Below are 23217 nucleotides of genomic sequence, written 5' to 3' on the forward strand. Positions count from 1 at the left end.
AACATACCCTGACTTCTTGCTTAGCAAGCCAAGATTCGGCTGATGGCCTCCCCTAAATTTGTTAACCTTACTCTCCAGTTCTTCTATCAAGACATGTTCTAGTTGGATCCTCTAAACTGCAGATTGCATTATTTCTATCACTGCTTATTACAACAGTCAAAAGGGAAAGCTTATTTGCCTTTGCTAAATTTGGGAGAGACCATCATGATTAGTTAATAGACTATAATCACTATCATTCTGGTCTTAAATTTGAATTTCCTTAGGACAAGCTATTTTATTATAAATGAGTTAAATGATTATGTCATCTCAGAAGTAGAGATACTTTGAAGTGTGTTATATATCCAATAGAAAAATCTCTTTCTATTTGGCACTCCTAAACTTGTCTAGCAGCCAAAGTGAAATAATTGAGCTTGGTAATATGATGAGTCAGCATAAAACCTCCAACTATAGGTGTTAATGCATGAACTGAACTGGCTATTTATTTTTTTATTCATACAAGATACTAAATTATATGAAAATGTATCTGTGTTTCTCAAAAGAAATGACAGTGTCACATAGTAAGAGCTCAATAAACAGTCAAGTCAATAGATGAGTTCCTCTTCTAGAATGTGCTTTGCTTTGACAAATTACAACTTTCCTGACAAATGGGAATGCTAGCAAATATTTAATGTATCTTAAAGGTCTAATACTGAGAATTCTGCCACTACTTTACTAAAGATTCATTCATGTGACCTCCTCACATCCGTAATGAGTATTTATTATTACCAAATAAAGACACTGAAGCTCTAAATGATTATAACTTTCTCAAAATTTGACAAATTAACCAATGGCAGACCAAATGCTTTCTAATTCTCTGAGTAGAACTTTTTTCTAAGCCAATGTTTCCCTGGCACCTGTCTTTTGGTGGCATTTTTGCTACTGTGAGGCTCTAACCCCATAATCTGTACTATAATTTACTGAGTTTATATTTAATAACCTCACATGTTTTATTTTTTCTTTAGTTTTCTTTAATCTTTATTTATTTTTGAGTTAGAGACAGCGAGTGAGCGGGGGAGGAGCAGAGAGAGAGGGAGACACAGAATCCAAAGCAGGTTCCAGGCTCCAAAATGTCAGCACAGAGCCTGACACGGGGCTTGAAGTCACGAACTGTGAGATCATGACCTGAGCCAAAGTCAGACACTCAATAGATTGAGCCACCCAGGTGTCCCTCACATGTTTTATTTTAAATAAGAGTTGATATATTATAATAATTGGACAGCTAATATAATTTACTAGACATGAAAGACAATTATAAAATTAATTTAATTAAAGCAAATTATTAAATGTTTGCTACATATCATTGACTCATGAATGCTCTGAGATGGTGGCCCATTCTAAGATCAAAAGAAGTTAGCAAGGGGAAGATCTATTAACATCAAATGGGGACTTTCTCCTTGACATATTTAGATGGAATGATATAGAATGGAAAATTGGATTTCTTTGTAATAATGTGCCTGCTATTATTTAAGCATTATTTAAAATTAAATTTATTTAAGTACCAACCATATAGTATGTTCAACAATTTGCAAAACAATGAGCTAGTGCTTGCTTCAGTTGCACATATACTAAGATTGGAACGTTACAGAAGACTAGCATGGTCCCTGCACCAGGGCGCAAAGCAGTACTATAAGTCATATTGCTTCCCCAAATCTGGTGGAGTACATGCTCTTTATCCTATTTTTCTTTCCATATTATACTTGTGTACTGAATAGTCATATCCAGATATTTATACATAAGCTTCGCTCAATCTCTCTACATTATGTTACAAAAGATGCTGTTCCAATGGACTACCTCTATTCACATGACATTAAACAAGTCTATGTCAATTTTAGAGTTAGTGCATAAATGTGTTTTATTGTAACTGACTAATGAAATACATTTCTCAAGTCAAAATTTAGATAGGTTATTCAATTGCGGGCTTATCTTTCTCACTGTGATCGTTTCCTAAGACCTCTCCAACTCTTAAAAAAATTCCATTTCTCAAATTACTAGTTTTATTTTATTCTTAATTTTCATGGCAAATTTATTAAGGCCCATTCACTGACCCATTAATGACCCTCCCATAGACTCTTTCCTTAGTTCCTTGAAGACTCCCACCACTACATTAAAGCAATTCTCTAAAGTCACCAATAATATCTTAGTTGTCATATATCATAGATCTTTCCCTCTATATGTAATATTTAATTAATTTTTCCTACTTAACTGTGTTTATCTGTGAGAACAGGCTCACCAGGCTCACATTGTTTGTCATCTTAATCTTATAGCTTCAACTATCACCTTTCTGTAAATGAGTCCTAATTACCAAGCTCTGGATTCTATCTCCAGTTGTCTTCTATCCATGCATAGGAGATAAGACATTCTTGATTGGAGGGAGGGAAGGGGGTGTGTAACTCAAGCTAACCACTGAACAGATCCAAATGAAACTCAACTTTTATTGCCTCGATACTAGTTCTTCTCCTTCTGTGTTACTTTCATCCATCCGGTTTTTCAAACCTAACACTTTGGTATCATTTCATTCGCACTACATCTAAGTCCTGTGTTCTACCTGAACCCATCCGTTCTTGTCCTCATTCTGACTACCAGTAATCCAGGTCATAGTTAAGACTTACTTGCCCAATTTTATCAAACTCTTCACTATTCTCCCCACCTCTAATCTCTGACACTTCCAATTCATCTAGAACAAGATTGCCAGATGATTCTTCATGCAGAATGATATTCTTTTGTCATGCCACTACTTGGTCCCCAATCAGTCAATACCTTCCAAGTACCCCCAAAATAAAGTTCAAGTTTCTTAGTCTGTAATTCATATCTTTACATGATCCATTCATTTTTTTCTTTACTCAGTATGTATTTAATTTTCATCTTTGATTGGGCAATTACTTAAAAAGCAGGCTAGGGGCGCCTGGGTGGCGCAGTCGGTTAAGCGTCCGACTTCAGCCAGGTCACGATCTCGCGGTCCGTGAGTTCGAGCCCCGCGTCAGGCTCTGGGCTGATGGCTCGGAGCCTGGAGCCTGTTTCCGATTCTGTGTCTCCCTCTCTCTCTGCCCCTCCCCCGTTTATGCTCTGTCTCTCTCTGTCCCAAAAATAAATTAAAAATGTTGAAAAAAAAATTTAAAAAAAATAAAAAAAAAAGCAGGCTAATTAAAATACACAATTTTAAAACATTTTGATCCAAGAAAAAATGCATAAATATACATTCATTTGTCAGTAATTTCATGTAAAGCCTAGGCTGTTTCTTCCCCTTCCTTCCTTCCTTCCTTCTTTCTTTGCTCTCTTTTTCTTTCTTTTTCTCCTCCTCCCTCTGTCCCTCCCTCTCTTACTATGCATTAATAAACTGTATAAATCACACATTTTTCTAGTTTTATTTTACTTAGAATGGAGTAAGTTCTTAGAGATACCTATGTAGCAGTTTGAATGCACAACCCTTTTACAGTTTAAAAATTTCCTCCAAACTTTTATATTTGACTTCTCCAACCACAAGTTCTGTTGTCATTTTAAGTGATTCAATGCATTGACTTATTAACATTCACAGAAAAAAAAATAACCACCTTTCTTTTTGTTCTCTTTCTTTGGCTGACACACTCTTAAATTACTATATATTTATAATAACAAGAAACATTGCCATGAGAAGTTTTAGGAACAAAAGCAAATGACTCCTGTTAAGCACACAATTTGCAGAAGCAAAAATGTACAAATATGTTGCAGACTTGCTCAGCAGCCCAAGAGTTCAATATGCCATGAGCATCAGAATAATACCTTACAGAAATGAGGGCAGACATTGGTAATTCAGCTACTTGAGGCTGGTTAAAGGAGATATGCTACACTTCTTATTCTCCATTAAAAATAACAGTCTGACCTTTGCTTCCTACAGCCTTCTCTCCACCAGCCCACTCAAATTTACAAGTCTTTTAAGCATACTAACCATAAGTTCCAACTCAAATTCTACCTTCTCCATGTTCAGTTCTTGGATGCTTTTACCTGAAGTATTTCCCCTATTTGAACTACAGCAACATTTGTCCATGTGAATTTTAGGATAATCTTTCCTCCTTTGAATTATAGTTATTGTTCTGCATATTTTGCTATTAAGTTCTTGGAATGCAGGTGTTGTAACTGAATTACCTTGGTATGCTCCACAAAATCTGGCATGAAGAAGGCGATATGATAATATCATTATCATATCTCCAGGCCAGCTCTCTGTGAGTACTGAGCCTTGGAGAAACAAGGGATAATGGGAAGACTTATACAAAATATTCCCAAGAAGTAGACAAATTTTAAACACGGGTGTTCATTCATCGTATATCTTACCTTGCAGTTTAATATATTTGAAATAGGTAATTTCTAAGGTTGTTGTTGTTTTTAATTTTTAAGTTACTATTAAAAGGAATTTGCTGAAACAGCAAATAAACTGATATACTCTAATGAAGGGATATTATGCAGTCATTTAAGATGCTGCTTACAAGGAGTCTTTTGTATAAGGGAAAAAATGTTTTATAATGACAAGTGAAAAAAAAAGCAAGACACACAATTGAAACTACAGTTTAAGCATAACTATTAAACTTTAGTGGGAAAATAGTGGAAATTAAAAGACAAACATGTAGAGCAACTGTGGGTGGTTTGTTTCCTTCCCTGTTTATTTTATTCAAATTTTATACCAAGAGTATGTTTTAATTTTATGCTCACATGTGTCTTGATATTTTTAAAGAAAGCTGCTCAATTTTCATAACTTGAATTTATCTCCTTTTATTAAGCAATTATTCTATTAATAGCTATAAGCAAATACAAAAAGGAGAGTGGGTAGAAGCAGAGTGCAAATAACAGCACTATTGTTAGTTCCTGAAATACATATGAGAATGCCAATAATTTATTTTCAAAGTAAAAGATGCCTGACTTTCAAGTTCTAATCCAAAGATTAGATTGACAAGAGAAAAAGTACATATGTGATTAAGATCACAATTTTTAATGTACCTCCTTCAGAAGATAACAATGCTATCTTTTTCCTTTAGGTAGGTGAGGGCCTAAAATAATTTTTAGGTATCTGCTACTTAATCTCACAAAGTCTCTGGGAGATAAGAAAGAAAACTAAACACACTTAAAAGCAAAAGACTACGGCTTTTTATCTCTTAAATGTGACCTGGGACAAAAATTGTGAAAGATTAAGGCCAGCTCCATGACCCTTGACTAATGTATCTTCCCCTTTGGGCTCCCTCATCTGTTGCAACACTACCCTTCCAAGGTTGACAGCCAACCATTGCAGAGCAGCGGTTTCCAAAAAGCTTAGAGAACAGCTAAACAGACAGGAAACCAACGAAGGACCAACTTCAACGGAGCTAAAATTTCCGATCTTTTGAGAAGTATTTTACAGTCCTCTTGAATGGGTTCATCCTAGTACTCATCCTCAGATCTCCTCCTTGGACTGTCAATAATGTCCCAAAGTTATTCATCTTAAAAACTAGTATATTAGTTCCCCAGAGCTACTGTAACAAAGTACCACAAATTGACTATTTTAAAACAACATAAACTTTTTAATCTCATAATTCTGGAGGCTGGAAGTTCAAAGTCGAGGTGTTGAAAGGGTTATGTTCTGATGCTCTGAGGAGAGGATCTTTCCTTGCCTCTTCTTACAAGATCACCAGTCACTAATCCAGTATGATCTCATCTCAACTAATAACATCTGCAGTAGTCCTCCCAATAAAGGTCACATTCTGAGGAAGTGGGTGTTAGTACTTCAACTTCTCTTTTGGAGGGACTAAAATGCAACCCCTAACAGTTGGGTAAAAAAGAAAGATCCTCCAGCCAAACAATAACAACAAAATCAACAAACTGCCATGAACACGTCAGTCCATTCCATTCAGTAACGCATGTCTTGTCATTCAAAAGTTAGTGTGGTGGAGATAAAATTATCTCACCATGAAAATCAATAAATCAATGACTCACTGAGATATATGAAAAACAGTTTTCCATCATGCATGTGCATGCATATGCACACATACACAAATGTACTACTGATTCCAATCATACTCTGCGGCTCATTAACATGTACAAGTGACTGTAAGAATTGTAACTTCTTTATCTCTGTGTGACAGAAAAGAAAATAGCTTTTCCTTTCTTTCAACCTGCTAAAAATGTCTCATTTTGCAAACTCTTGCCTATGTCCCTTTTCTGTTTGGACTGGCAGTTTCTTTTGGGCCTTTGTGATCACAGAAAGGGGGAAGGGCAAAGCACTAAGAAATAGAAATGATACAGAAAGAACATGAAATTTAGCCACAAGACAAAGAGAAGAGAAAGAATGAGACATTTGGGTGTATACAAGGTATATGGAATAAAGAAAAAAGAAATTAATATTAACAAGTAGAGTTGTCAATTAACTATTCCTTTAATGAGTCTGAAAATACAAGTCAAACACTTGAAATATTTTAACATCATTTGTACTTTCTAGGAGATAACTTCAATCCCAGTGGCACTATATTTTGATGCACACAGATAACACATACATAAGTGTTATATATAGAATTAAAGTAATAATACTAATAATATATGCTTCATGATAACAAGAAGATTATTTATTAAACTCTGTAAGCAGTTCCTGACACATAATAGATACTCAATAAAATTACTAGCATATAGGTCTTCCTTCTACTGCTCTACGAATGTTTAGAGAGTGATACCAATAGACTTCTAATTACTCAGAAACATTTAGTGCCTCTTTAAGCTCCAGAGATAGAATCATTTTTATATAAAAAAGTCAAGAAACATTCTGGCTACAATATCAACCATATAATCAGAAGTATTAGATTTGATTCAATGAGTGCATGCCCTTTGCAGCAGATTCAATTTTAAGCTTTCATCTAACATGTAAAAAAATAACCATTTGTTGCATACACCATCCATTCATCCACCAATCCATTTATTCATCCATTAATATACCATTCACCCATGTATTCACTTATTCAACAAATACTTGTAGTGTGCCTGCTGATGTACCAGATAGTATTCTAGGAAGTAGATATACAATAAAGAACAACACAGACTCTTCCTTTGCTTTTATGGAGTTACAATTTAATGAGTGAAACCATCCAGAGTAAACAGATAAAGAAATAAGATGATTTATGATTTCTTGGCCTCTCTCCCAAGCACTGGAAATACATTTCTAGGTTGGGGACTCTACGTAGAGGTGTTCTAGAGTGGTCCAGGCTGACAAAAATAATTTTAAAAAAGAGGAAGAGGAAATGGAAAAGGGAAAAAGGAAAAAGATACACACACACACATACACGCACACACACGCACACACCCACTATGTGCAAAGGACCAGAAGTAAAATTCATGTTACATTGCAGGATAGCAACTCCGTCTAGATTGTACAGACAACTAAAAGGGGTGGGGAATGCCATACATGCAGTTAGAAGAGTAGGGAATATACAAGTTCTAAAAAGTATGTTAAATGATATCTTAGGTATCCTGACTGTATTCCAAGGCAACAGGGCACATTTGAAAGATGGTAAGTATGACATTTTTCATCCCTGTGTTTTAATGTTGTCTTTCTGACAACTGTTACTCAAATTTAAAGTTTGAAATGAAAACGTACTTATTTGAAGAACAACTTACTTGGACAGGGAGCCCTTTTCTATCCTGGCTTCTGGTTTTGGATGAAATTCTTGTCACATCATCCCATTTCTTTTTGGACCCAGGTTGCCTTTCTGGTTCCTGATTTTGCATATTTCTCTCTTCCCCACAATGCAACTATTGATTCAGCTTAGTTCCTAGATATAGCAATTTGCATTATGCATTGTCTATCAGGAATTATTGTTGCTTCAACACTAGCATGCTCTGCCACAAGCCAGTGCTCTACTTTTGAGTGCACCATTGGCTGGATTCATTTTGTGTCATAATAGGTGAGCCTGGGTGGCTCAGTCAGTTAAGCCTCTGACTTCAGCTCAGGTCATGATCTCATGCTCTCTCTCTCTCTCTCTCTCTCTCTCTCTCTCTCTCTCAAAAATAAATAATTATAATAAAATTAAAAACTAAAAAAAATCTGGTTTTAATTGATAGTCTTTATAATTTTTTTTACATTTATTTATTTTTGAGAGACAAAGCACAAGTGTGGGAGGGGCAGAGAGAGAAAGAGACACAGAAACCGACCAGGCTTCAGGCTCTGAGCAGTCAGCACAGAGCCCAACATAGGGGTCGAACTCAAAAACTATGAGATCATGACCTGAGCCGAAGTCGGAGGCTTAACCAACTGAGCCACCCAAGTGCCCCATTTAATTGGCAGTCTTAAGGAGCTCTTTAAAGGGACCATCACAAATTGAATTCCTTCTTCCAAAAACCTTGCATACCCAGGATGGATGAGGGAAATGACCATATACTTAAAACTAGTATCACATACAATATTACACATTTTAAGGAAATAATCATATTCTGTATTATATGGCCATCATTTTTAACAACATCCATGGCACAAAAACTGTTTCTCCCTGATCACTCACACGCTTTTAAGTCATTTTCTGTTCATCTCCACCCACAACTCTAAGGAGACAATGACTTCACTTGAGTCCTGGAATAGCTGAAAAGAGTGTATTTCCCATTGTTAATGACACGGAAGAGAGGGTGCTACTGGGTGGGCATTTTGAGATTTAAATTAACTACAACCAAAATATATCATCAGAGCTGTTCAGATAAAAGGTGACTCTTGAAACCATGTGGAAGAAACAAGATAAATAAACTAGGTACCTACCAATGGTTCTGTTTGTAGGTGGATGTGGGCACTGACCGTGGTGGGACACCACAGGGAGAAACAGATGGTGAGTGGTCAGCAGTGCAATTACTGCAGGTGAGAAACTTTGAAAGCATGGTGGACTTACATCATAAAGCAATGGGGAGCTCTACATCATCTGATTTGAATATTGAAAAAGAGATCTAGGGGCACCTGGGTGGCTCAGTTGGTTAAGGATCCAACTCTTGATTTCAGTTCAGGTCATGATCTCATGATTTGTGAATCTGAACCCCAAGTAGGTCTCTGTGCTGGGTGTGGAGGCTGCTTAAGATTCTCTCATGTGTCTCTCTGCCCCTCCCCAGCTCCTGTGTGTGCTGTTTCTCTTTCTCTCTGTCTCTGTCTCTCAAAATAAACAAACTTTCAAGAAAAATTGAAAAAACAAAGAAATCTGGTTAAATAGGACATGCAAATGATATCTGAGATTTCTGATATTCCTGTAAACAAAATATGTATACAGCAATCTCTAGAAGTCATTTTAAAAAGACCTCTGTGAAGCCTAAACCATAAATATCCAATTGTACCAGATGTCAGTTCTCATGATTGTATCAATCTTCCTCCCTAAATAGATATTCTGAAAACCCACTGGGGACATATGCATTTCAATAAGTTCCAATGGGTTTCAAATACAAGCATTCTTTATCCATAAAAGAATTACTACAAGAAAAGACTATTATCATTATAAAAATACTATTCCCCAAGGGAGGACTAGAGCTTTTCTTTGTAATTAAACTTCCTTTTAAAACAAAACAAAGAACATTTTTAGAGAAAGCTTCTAAATCTTGAGAACACTTTGCTTCCTTCTAAAAGCCAAGTTAGATGTAAATGAATCCTTCTACATCTGATTATGTTAAGAAGCTATTTGGGACTGGTTTGCTTATTTTGTTTTAAGAAAGAGTATGCAACAGCTGCATTTATCTTCTGAAAAGGCAGGCTTGGTCCAAAGTCATATATAATACGCTACTTTTGTATTTGGTTGAGCGCATAAAACCTATTTCTGAAACTAAGCAAAAAATAATTACATAAACAAGATTTAATAGATGGAATCAACTCTATCTTTAAGAATAACAACCAGTGAGAACAATGGTTACAGAGGTAGAACTAATTCATAGTAACGTACTTTCATGCAATATAAATTTTGTCAATGAAGCTTTGCCTTTATTTACATAATATACTTGCTCATATCTGTAATGACATGGCAGCATTTGTTCTCTGGGACACAGTATTCTAGAACCTTCTGACTCAGGTGGGAGGTATCTATACAGTATAATGGCCAGGAGAAGAATGGAAAGATGGAGATACATGTATGGCAATGATAATGAGGGGATTGAAGAAATATAGGCAAGTAAGAAAGTTTAACTTTAGGAATAAATGAAAGTAGACCTAGGAAATTGAGTTTTGATCAATAGGTTATCCAAGCACCAAAAAGTCCATTAAACCTCTAGAATTTGGGACCCTAGCTAGCAGAATCCTCAAGTTAGTCTAAGAAATGTTTTGGGTCAGAGTGAAGCCTTAAGTTAATAGTTTGCAAAAAGGTTTTGAATAGTTGGATCCCTTTCTTTAATTGAAGTTTTAGACAGACACTTGGAATATCCAAACAGTTAAAGCAAAGTAGCTTTGCTTAGAGCAGGTGGGGATAGTGTCAGCAGCCTCCCCTTTGGCTATATTGATGACTGTGTTTGCTGGGGCCGGCTGGGGCAGTGGGACTAAGGGAAGCATAGTTCAAGTGACCTTGTTCTAGAGAAGTGTTTTCTGATTTAGGCAGTTCCAAGCTCCAGATTTTTGAGATGACCCTTTGGCCATCTCACTTATCTCAGTGTTTTCCATAATATTATAGTTGAGTGAAACCAGCCCCAATTTCAGATAAGAACATTCAGATTCTGGATGTAAATGTGATATTGTGATATCAAGCATATTGTTTAATCTTCAGCCTTTTTATAAAATGGCAAAACAAAACAAAACAAAACAAAAACCCGACTACTTTCACTTAATTAGGAGTAAGGAAGATGATGTATATAACAGATAGCAATGTTAAATTTTACCCAAGCCCTGTGATCCTAGAAAACAGTGATGGTTAAGAAATCTCATCTTCCATCCTTTTTGTGTTCTTGGAAACACCTTACTCTACAGAAGTACCCTTCTCCACAAGTTGTAGATAAGATTCAAGGATGCCCTAATGTTAACCTATGACAAAGTCAGACACAGATTCTCCAACTTACTTTTTTTTTGCCTCATAAATGATTAGCTGAACAGTTTTGTCAATACTGATCAATTGGAACAAAATGTTTGTTAACCAAACTTTGCTTAAGATTTTCTCCTTCCCTGGGTTCCCTGAACGTTGGTCCACCTTCAGACTGAGTCAGCACACAACTTTCTTTAACAACCACTGCCAAGAATAGGCCCACTTCAGGATAAACTATTCCGTGATTTCCTGTCTGAGCAGGCTACCTTCACCTGTTCACCTCATTCATCACCTATCCCCCACCTAGTTCTTTATAGCCTTGTTTACTCCTTCCTGTAAAAGAAAAGCATCTTTCTGCTTAACTTTGAGATGCCTGCAGAGCTCATTGTCTGAGCACTTTCCCTCTAGTATGCCCTTCCTCTCCCTAAAGTCTTTCCTTACCTGAGGGTTTGCATTTTATTTGACACAAAAGAAACTACTAAGGAATTAACTAGGTAGGAAAATGTCCAGGCAATATGTTCTTCCATTAGTTGTTGGGGGATAGAAAAATTGAGGGAAAAACCCCAACAACGTATTTCTATCATTGGTACATTAAGGCTCTGAAAGTTATCAGGAATACTATCTATGATATCCATATTTCTAAAAGTAGGCCTAGTAGGGTCACAATTGACATGAACCATTGGTTATCAGCAACAGTTAAAAGTGATTTCAAAGCAAAAATGCTTTGCAACGTATAAAGCATTGTATAAATGCCAACTGAAACTGCACAGGTCAGAAAGTGTTTTTGTACTATAAGGTATTTTAAAGTATGTTTCTTTCATCTTTAATGACCCCAGACTCCAAGCCAAGACCATATAAAGTCTCCAATAAAGCCAACTAGAGAGTCCTAGCAATATCCTCACCGTGCTCTGAGCAGAGCCACTGTTTTAACTATTTAATATATAAAGCTTCTGGGCAAAATTTAACTTAAGGAAAAGGATCCAATTACTTAAAAAGCAAAAAAAAAAGTTTGAAAAATATAACCTACGTCCTCAACCTACCTATATCATTCAGCTAAATGACAATAATTTCAATGTATCTCTGCATAATCAAATATGTTATTGGAAAATGAGTTAACTCATTGGCCATGGTTTCAGTCCAATATCAAGTCAAATATTAGTTGTTAATGATTAGTCTATTTATTAATATCAATACGAATCATTCCTTAAAATAATACCGCTTAAGGCAAGATTTACAAAAGATAAAAGCATTTGATAACAAATAATAGACCTTACATCATTCTTTGGTTTACCTGTAGAACTAACATTCATGGAAAGCCCCAAATTAGCTCATTCCTTATTTCTTGCCATCTTAAATCTTACAGGTATCAGCCAGCATTTTCCTGCTGTTAGTTTTGCAACTACTGTGATGGCATATAGGTTATTCCATTTATTCATCAATTCCCTCTTTCTGCTAGACATTGAGGATACAGGAGAGATGGGGCAGGCATGACTCCTGTCTTCAGGGAGCCTGTAGTCTAGAGAAAAGCAATATAGTAGAATCACTCAGAGGGTTAAAAGCTAAGGTACTGGTACCCACTCTCTGAGTTTTCAATTTAGTAGGTTTAGGATGTTGCTCAAGAATTTGCATTTCTAATGAGTTTCTAGTTGATGTTGATGCTGTTGGTCTGGGAGCTACTCTTTAGGCACCAACAGTTTAGTGGTTCCTAGAGATGTTCTTACGAACTTGCTGACTGCATCTTTGTTAGAATGAGACAGAGACCTTCTATTCTTTGGAATGAGATTCCAATATGCTGTTGAGCTCTGTGCATACTCATAAAGATTAACTGCAGAAAGATTGCGTGGGTATTCTTGATAAACTCTGGATTACCTCTGATAACAAAAAAAAATGGCTCACAAATGAAAATCAATCAAAGTGCCATGTTTTGATGTAAAAGACATTAAAATTGAACTTGGAGAGCTGCAGCTATTTTGTGTTAAAATCATGTGCTTGTCAAAGTGCTAAGCTACTATGGTAATGTCTTATACAAATATAGTTTCACAAAAACAAGCATTTCCCCATTTACAGTACAGAAAAGCAGAGTTTTGTGTCATTTATTTCAGAAGCCATGAAATATGTTCTTATTATTGGTAGAATAATAAAATAGATCTTTTTTATAAGGATAATTTATATTTTTGTGTTTCAAAAAATTTAAGACCTATTCTTTTCTTATTCCTACCTTAGACTTTTTATTTTGGTTGCAGGAAGAGGGGAGACAGAGGAAAAAGTCGTAGATAAAGAAGAAAGGTTGTTGTGTCATTGACAATACCATAATATCTCTGAAGCCAATGTGAAATAATAACAGGTTTAAATGACTCTGAGTCTGAACCGACAAAGGCGATAAAAATAGATGCAAAATTCAAAAAAAAATAGAATGCATGTCATATCTGATCAATAGGGAGGCATCCCTTTTAAATAATAGATTTTTCAGAACTAATAAGTAACAACTTAAATTAAAGGATCAGGAATGCCACCAACTCTGCAATAATATAAGTACGTATGTGACCTTAACTTCTTTTGGGAATAAAGCATGCTCTGATAAATACGTAACTAAACAAAAATTAAAAAGAAGGGCTGCTAACCTTCAATGTTAGCATTCAATGTTTTATTGAATTCAAACAAAAGTGAATAGATTGAAAACACTACAAACAGAGGCACCTCCAGGGATGTTTCCAGTGCTGAAGATGAGATATAAACCCATCAGGAAGTTAGGAGATCTGTTCTCTAAAATATAGCACCCTAAAGGTAATCCCCAAAATAAAATTACCTAAAGGTAATCCCCAACTACACACTATGATTACCTGGGAAATGTTTAAGTCATAACGTCATTAATCTGCATCCTTCACCAGATTAATGAAATCCAACTCTATGGGTATGGAACCATTCAAATGTGTTAAAATTTTTCTAGTTGTTACAAATGTGACAAGGTTAAGAAGCACTAGTTGAGAGGCAAGACTAGTCTTTGTACCTCATATGTAATGTGCCCTTTTCAGGTTATTCTAGCATACCCTGGTTAAGGTTAGCTTGCAGACATCACTCCTAGCATTGCCAAATGAATTATTAACTTGTTTGAAACATTTTTTGAGTTCAATAAGCATACTTTCTAGAATTTGCAAGCATAAGAAATCTAAAAGGATGCCACTTGCTCAATGTCACTTGCAATCATCACTATTTCCAAACCAGAGGACACCCAGGGACGTTTCAACTTTATCGCCTCACCTATATCCCACTGAGGCATAAGGGAAGATGGAAATGATGTTGAACAAAAGTGAATGAAACCATAAACCAGAGCTGCTCAAGATGGAGTGTAATGTTCAGACTGCTCTGCTTTCTCTTTCAGCTGGGAATAGAATGGCTGTAAGCAAAGGTACACAGTGATTGCTTTCCAAGGTAGCCCCAAAGCAGCAAATGGGCATTGAAATGTGGTTCAACAGAGGACAAAACTCCAGACACCAGTTCAGAGTCCAAAGAAATAACACAAAAAGGAAACAAAGAGCTTATTCATAATTTCCCTCCAAAACAGAACTATCCTTAACTAGTAACAAAAAAAATCATTCAGGCATGTCTGCTTAAATAAATATCCAGACATGTATAGAGTCATATATGTACCCCACAACCACTGTATAAGCAGTGTCATGAATTTGTTGCATATCTCTTAAGTCTTTCCAGTGTATCCATACATTAATAAAGATAGATAGATAGATAGATAGATAGATAATATAAATATGTTACATAAATGGAAATAAATATATAGGGTCATGTAACACAAATTAATAGATACCCTGCTTTGTTATTCAAACTATAACACAGTCCTCTTCTCATGTCTATAGCCATAGCTCTATCTCACCGGTTTCAAAACTTTATTAATAATATGAATGAAATAAAATGAAACCAAAGAATTTTGGTTACCCAATTCTTCATTTCTGGAGTTTAGAGTTTCTAATTCTTTACACTTAAATCATGTGCACTTGTCATATTTTCTCTGGATAAACTTCCGGCTGTATAGTCACTGAAATATAAAGAGTGCACACATTAAATTTTGCTAACATGGGGCTAGTATGTTACAATGTGTTGAAGGCGAAGACTAGAGGCAGATTGCCTAGGTTCAAATCCTGTCTCTGATGCTTACTAAGCGAGCAACTTATTAGCAACTTGGAATTACAATTTCCTCTTTGATGCAATACTGGTAATAACATCGCCCACATAATGATTATAAGACCTAAAGGGATAAAAACGTATTGAGCAAAGTGTACAGTCATAGCAAGTGCTCTACACATGATAAAAGTTTTATTTACCTTTTGCCACATGGTTCTCACAACGAATTGCACACATTTAGACACTTTTGCCAATTTCTGTCATTGACGCACTTTTGAACCTTTTACTCATCTGACGAGCAAAAACTAACATCACAAGGATGTTTACATTTGAATTTCTTTATTAGTGAAAGTGTAAAAGGATTTCAATCTAAAATGGAGCCAGAGGTTATGAAATGGAAAATCTCCTGCATGTGCCTCAGAAAAACATAACTTAAAAACTGAGAGATGCATTTCCATTAAATGTTTGACTTATACAAGAGAGGCTTATTTCCTTACCAATGAACATCTACCAAGAATCATTCCCCATCCTCAGGCCAACGAACTAATTGCTTGGACTCTGGACGGACCTCTCTCTTTTGCAGCCTTACCCATATATACAGCCCACCCACCTAAATCCTCAAAGGATTTGCCTGAAACTTACTATACACCATATATTTCCTGATTTGCAATTCCTCTGGTATTCCCAAATAAATTCAATTTCTAATTATTTGAGCTTGCCTCAGGTTACCTCTTTATTTAGGGTGACAAAGCTGATGAGTTCTTATCTACTGGGTACTTAGGTTTTTTTAATACTCATAATTAGTAATCAAATTTTCCTCCCTTCTTGCCTCTATCATGAAATTATTACATTCTATTTCAAGGACTGTCAAGCTACAGTCTATGGTCCAAATCTTGCCTGCTGCTCATTTTTGTAAATAATGTTTTATTGGAAAACAGTCATCCATTCATTATGTATTATCTACAAATTCTTTCATGCTACAATGACAGAATTAAATCGTTCCTCCTAAAACTGTTATAGCTCCAAACCCTAAAATACTTACTATTGAACCCTTTACACACACACACACACACACACACACACACACACACACACAAAATTGTTGACCTGGTTCTATAGTAATTCTTCTTGTCCATCACCTCTTCTGTTTCTGGACTGTACATGTGTCTATACACACAGGGACAGTACTTTGATCACTGCAAGCCCTTTACCTAGCACAGTCTTTGGCACAGAGTTGGCGTTAACTGAATGTTTCAATATGTCATCTCTGTTTCACTAAAAATTACAACATTTAGAAAATTTAAGTGAATGAAAAACATCAGAAAGTTTAATCCTGAACGAAGCCTTCTCTTTCTTTTACTGGCAAAAATTCTGGTCATCCTGGGGCACCTGGGTGGCTCAGTCAATTAAGCGTCCGACTTTGGCTCAAGTCATGATCTCATGGTTCGTGAGTTCCAGTCCCATGTCAGGTTCTGCACTGACAGCTCAGAACCTAGAGCCTCCCTCTCTCTCTCTGCCCCTCCCCCACTCATGCTCTGTCTCTGTCTCTCTCAAAAATAAATAAACATTATAAAAGAATTGTTTTTAAAGTCTGGTCATCCTTGAAGACCACAGTCCAATAACACATCTTTTGAGAGTATTCTTTAAATCTATATTCTTCACAAACAAGAAAACAACAAAATGCTTCCTCCTCTGTATATCACAAGACTTTAGAAAAAACAACGTTACAAAATTATAACTTATTATAATTAATAATTTATGATACTGTCCTGTCTAATAGGATACGATCTTTTTGAGACAAGATGTTCTATATTTTTATATACCCCCAGCATCCATCAAATTGTGGTCTCATATTAAATATTCATTAAATGAATGAATGAAAAATATGCTCATTGTTGGCCTTAGCCTGGGTCATTTAACTTTCTTCTTTATTAACTTAACCACCAAACATAATATTTCCTTATCAAGTCTCAAGGTTAAGAGCTCCATCAGTCCACCCCGGAGTCAGGTGCTTAATTGACCAGACTGCTTATGGATGACACAGACTCATTCCCTTCTAACTGCAGGCAACATTTTGCTCTAAACATCGGTGAACAATTTCCTTTACTGAATCTAGAATTCCTTTTTAATAAGGTGTCTGCTGCTAAAGAGAAAAGCAATGAACCCAGTAATTCCACTACTCTGATTCTTTGCATTGTTTACATGAGCAAAGGAAGGATATGATTAAGAAACCTGACCATTGGATTTCCTCAGCTTATTCACTTAAATATTTAACAGTACCTGATCTGAAACAAGCTATGTGCTAAATCCTGGAATACACCTGCTGCCTTCAAAAATTCATCCTTCCATAGTAGATGAACCAGTCTTGTAAAAAGACTTTTTTTTTCTTTCTTTCCCTCAAGTAATGCATTTGAAAGAGTCCTGTCTTTAGGAGGAAAAAAATCAAACAAAAACGATAGCCAGGCATTATATGGCAATCTATTACATGACTAGCCCAAGGCCATATAGCAAGTTGATCCTTGGGGACAATCTTTTCATCTGTGGAAGGGAAATTCCATAAGACAAATTCATTAACTCTAAAATTTCCATTAGATCATGATTGAAAATGAATTCATCAAATTGAAGATTGTGTGGTCCCATGCAGACCCTTATTTTATTCTGTGTCACAGATCGTGGGTGATTTCAACTTTTAAAACAATTACTTAGGAATTGTCCTAAGGGGAATAAATTTGTGTTTTGCAGAAATTAGTGTGTTATTATCTTTCCAGTGTTTGTCATCTTCTGATTATGTATTTTCTTTTTTTTTTTTTAACCAAGATAAACCCTCTGGGGTTTACTGTAATTCCCTAAATGATGTCATCATTAGTTAGATGGTAATGATGAATTCCTTAGCACTTATATCCTTCACAGGAGCTCTCACTCAGAAAAATACCTTCAAAAGGGTTATGAATGCATTTAGCTAAATAAAAAGCAAGGACTGTTTAGCTCTATGTATCAGGGCCAGTGTTTGGCTGGTAAAATTGATGGAACAATATTATGCTTGAATATCAATCTATTCCATGTTTGGCTGCTCCTGTCCCCTGGTCTGGGAGAGAATCAGAGAAATAAAATCTTGAGATGAAAGATACATGATGTTCATAGTAGATCTTTCAGTGTTTAACCCTCCAGATGCATTGGCTTTAGACTATTACAACTTTAGACACAACAAGTACTTGGATGTTCCAAGCATGAGAGACTTCACCAAAAAACATGTACAGATGGAAAATAAGCCCATGAAAGATGCTTAAGATCATTTATTATTAAAGAAATACAAATTAAATGACATAACAAAGTTGATTTGGAGGTGTGGACTTAGGTGGGTGAGGAATGGAATTAGCCCTTAATAGACAGTACTGTCTAGGAAGCTTTGTTTTGAAATTTGTATGCAAAGTTATCAGAAATTATCTTGATCATCTTTATTTTCTTGTGAACTACCCATCATGGGTAAGCTACCCAAGAAGTAACAAGAGAACTTAGTGTTGGATAAGCTCTCTGGCCAATAGCAGGTGTAGCACACTGTGAAAGAGCTCCTCGAGTTGCTGTTTGAATTCTAATGCCATCACTTACTACTTTGTGACCTTCACAGAGTCTTTTCTTATCTGTAAAGTGGGAATAATGACATTTACCTCACAGGGTTTTTGTAAGATTAAATGATGCATTCTATACAAAATGTGCCAGCCCAGTGCCTAGCACACAGTGATAATTATGCTAACTGTTACTATTATCCATGAAGTCAGACCATCACAGCATGAGCTAGATCTCCATCCCTCTCTGACATTGCTAACTCAGGTCCTGGTCTTATCCCAAAAGAATACATGGACAAATTCCTAAGTGATGAACCAAACTTCCATTGTTTGATGTCATTTCAACATAGCCCTCGGAAAGGTAAAATTGATCCCAGTTCAAAGAATCTTTGGGGTAAAAGGGCCTTTCTGGAGACATGTGGGATGGACAGAAAAGGGGTATGGGTAGAGTTTTGCTAGGTTGGCCTTATTCCAGTATGGAAATTTGTTGAAGGGAGTTAGCACTCTATAACTTTGGGTGCTTGGCAGATAAAGGAGTATCAGAAGTGAAGAGAAAAATCAGGAAAAACTAAGCATAGTTAAAAAATCACCCTGACCACCTAGAGATTCTTAATTTAACTAAGATGAGGTCAACTGAATGTTTTTAACAAAATCATATAATTTTCTATGTCTCTGTGTCCTCTTTTCAACAGAGCAGATGTTAATTTCCCGTCTTCCTTTCATAAAAGGATATATTTAAGTCATCCCTAAAGAATGTATTTGTCTATACAGGGCTTAAAAGTCAGGAGTTATACATTTCATAACAGACTATACATATCTTAAGTGCATCATTCACTCAGAGGCAATCTAGATATGGCTTGCAGCCTTCACTCTGACTAAAGTACTCTTTCCTTACTCTGGCCACCAAAATCAGGCTTGAACTTCAAGTCTCCTCCCACCCCAAATGCCATTTTTGCCATTTTCCATTGACACACTCAGGAAAAATTAATTATGATGTTCTTTTTCATGTCATTCCACTTATTTGGAAAAACTGCTAGTATAATACAAGTATTTGTCTACAAGATATAATGCCTACTCAAACTTTAGCTCTAGGAGAAAGCTTAGAGTAGGTTCTCAAAATAACTTTTTGATCAGAAAATGATATTATCCCATATTTTGAACATGGGCTCAATTATTTTTCAAAAACTAGAGATTATTTTCTCTAACTGCAATCTAAATCTCCCCTATTGTTTCTTGAGTATGTCCTCTGATTTACTTTATTCTGGTAAAAGTGTAATTTAGAGTAAAATGATTTTATTACTTATCCTCCTGCTAATAAAGCAAGGTGAGAGAGAGAAATAATATATCCAGATAAAGAAAAAAAAGCACCCTTTACTCTAATTACTGCGGCACAAATGACATTCATATTTTTGTGGAGACCTTTACAGTACCCTGCCCACTTACCCCCCACACCAGACACACAATGAATCTTAATCAGTTTTACTATCATCAGTAAGTTTCATATGCACACCTTTTAAAATTTATTTTTATTTTTTTATTTTTGAGAAAGAGAGAGAAAGAGACAGAGTTTGAGTGAGAAAAGGGCAGAGAGAGAGAGAGAGAGAGAGGGAGACACAGAATCTGAAGCAGGCTCCAGGCTCTGAGCTGTCAGCACAGAGCCCGACGCGGGGTTCAAACCCATGAACTGTGAGATCATAACCTGAGCTGAAGTTACACACTTAACCGACTGAGTCACCCAGGTGCCCCCATATGCACACCTTCTAATAAAATATTTCTTTGTAGTTTGGGTGTCTGATATGTATCTGCTGATTTAACAAATTTCTGCTCTTCATTAACTCCACAGGAGACCCTCCTGTTAAGGAAGAGTCATGCTAGTTTCTCCTCAGCTTAGTTCCTCACCAACAAAATTATCAGCTAAATTCTGACTGCAGAATCTTTATTACTGCTGATTATATAAAGTACAGTGGGTGTTTCAGTTTTTAGATGGAATGTGCTACATTTGAAGGCATTAGAGAAATATCTTCTTGCCTAATATGATGAGTCACAATGAAGTGGACAGGACAAGGTATCCACATGAGGAGGAAAATGGACAATAAAGTGAACACACAGGGCCAGAGTTTGTGTGGTATGGGGCAAGCATGTACTCACGGAATCCCACAGGAAACACACAAGGAAGTGCTGATCTGCCTCCTCCCCTCACAATTGAAAAATCTGGCTAAGAAAAGTAATTAAATTGTGAAGGTCTCATAAACATAAAGTGATAGAACTTCACATTCAAATCCAGTCCCTTTGGGTATATACTGCATATTCTATAAGCAATCATTACACATGGATGCCAACAAGAATGTCATATACTTGGGATTCTAACAAAGATCTTCAATAGATAATTATGTAAATAGATAAATATAAATCCTTAAAAGGACAGAATTACACTAAAAGCTAAACATTTTTAATGAAAACTTTGGAAAGAAACTATGTCTATGTTATTTTTATAATGCCTAACATATAAAGGCCAGTGCAAGATAATTTACATGTTTATCTCATTATTCCTCATAGATTCTCAGAAAGTAGTTAGTACTATGTGGAGGACAGGTTCCATTTGCCCAGATATATCCATTATCTATCCTTCTCTATCCTTATCTGTGAACTTGTGTGTACTATGAGTCTCCTAGTGCTATGCCTTTCACTTGAGCTCAACCAATGAGAAAATTAGCATCAGGAGGAGAAAGGAGAAAAATGTCAGGGTATTTATATCCCTGGCTTCCTTCCTGCAGGAGTCACAGCTGGCTGAATCCCTGGATACAAGGTCTAGTTAGGTAGCGCTTTTCACAGAGTTTTCTGTGACTTCAGATTACCATTATATCACTCATTCTCCAGGTCCACAGGCAGTAAAAAACTATTGAGGTCAGTAGCCCCTGTGGATTCTGTTTACTGCTCATACCTATGTGAAGAGTTATTGACAATACCGACTACATTCTTATCCTCATTTACAGATAAGGAACTGATACTCAGATAAGATGACTTCTCCAAAGTCACAGAGGTAGCAAAATGTTAGAACTCAGATTTAAACCCAGGCTTATGCCAAATCACAGCCCACACCAGTCTGCCACATTGTGCTGACTCTTCTTCTAGCCTATAAAACCCAAACTTCAATCCCTGTTTTCTCTGAAGTCCTTGATAGCCTGATGGCCCACAGAGCAATGAAAGAAATTCAACTCCTGGATCAGTGGGAGGCATTAGTAATATCTTCAGCCACCAAAGGAGAAAGGATAATTTTATGGACCCAGGTCTCGTTAGCATAGAAAAAATGCTATAAAAACCATCTACAAAATGTACACATGGTAATTTACCTCTAAAATGCACCCATTTGTGCCACTAAATATTTTCAAATATGAGAGAATATTTCAAGAAATTTCCCTAATTAAACATTCCAATACCAAACCAAAGGATGCCTAGAGAGCCACCAGGGTTCATGAGCAGATAATATTGTACAAAATTAGAAAGCAGTGACCAAAGACAGATGATAATTCTATAGAATGGGCAGTGTTTGGAAGGTCACTTCATCTGAAGGTTATCGGTCTCCTTTACAGATAAAGGGGGAAAATTCTGATTATCAATAAACCAACACCACTAGCCAACCAGGAAAATAAGGTAATAAGGTTAGGTATGTCTTACACCATAATATTCAAGATTCATTCCTATCCAAGAAGAATAAAGTCTTTCATGTTCTCTTGTGCCTCCCTCTCCACCTTAATCTTTCACCACTGATTCCATTTTATACTGTAGGTGAATCAAGCTACTTGTACCCTCGCAAATCCATAATTCTTAGTTTCTGTGCCCATTTCTCATGCTGCTCCAACTGCCTGGGATTCTCTCCTATTCCAGGCTGTCTTGTAAATTCCATTACCCTTAAAGAATCTGATGAAACTCTCATCTCCATAACAGCACTTAAGATACACCAAACTGGAAGCTACCAGAGCACATTGTACATTCCTGTAGGCATCGCTTAAGTGAACTGAATACTCCTCCTTTTTTTCCATCCTTGCATCCATAGAACATAGTACATGGCTCACATTGTTGACTTAATAAATATGTACAGAATAAATTGATGAATGAATAATTAAAAGCTCAAGGCGAAGTGCAGGGAAATATCACCACTTAACTGAAGGAAAAACATGAGTAACCTCCAATGTTAAGTACAATGTTGAATCTATACAGGATTTGGAATAGAGAATGAATTTCTAGGAAGCAAATATGATACTGTTCTAGGCTAGGAAGAGCATTGTGTTTAACTACACATCATCATCACCAAATTAATTTACTAGAAGTGGTATCCTGTGGCATAGTATTTCTTTTTTCTCACTAACACTATGCCTAGTACCATAATAGTCCTATAAGCCTGTACTTTTAAGGTTTCCTTCTATTTCCATTGTACTGGGCTGAAAGGTGGCCCCAATGATATCAGAGCCTAATCCCTGGAATTTATAGATGTTACTTCATTCAGAAAGAGAGTATCACATCTTTGCAGATGT

General features: G+C 36.2%; 1 protein-coding gene and 1 pseudogene across 2 annotated transcripts in view; one reads left to right on the top strand and one right to left on the bottom strand.

Annotated features, from left to right (window-relative positions):
- Positions 1-23217, bottom strand: part of LRRC4C (leucine rich repeat containing 4C) — a 1209844-nt gene that overhangs the window by 887589 nt on the left and 299038 nt on the right. The window lies entirely within an intron of this gene.
- LOC122484560 lies at positions 1581-1680 on the top strand (annotated as a pseudogene).

The sequence above is a fragment of the Prionailurus bengalensis genome, chromosome D1 (assembly GCF_016509475.1).
Source record: "Prionailurus bengalensis isolate Pbe53 chromosome D1, Fcat_Pben_1.1_paternal_pri, whole genome shotgun sequence".
Taxonomy (NCBI): Eukaryota; Metazoa; Chordata; class Mammalia; order Carnivora; family Felidae; genus Prionailurus; species Prionailurus bengalensis.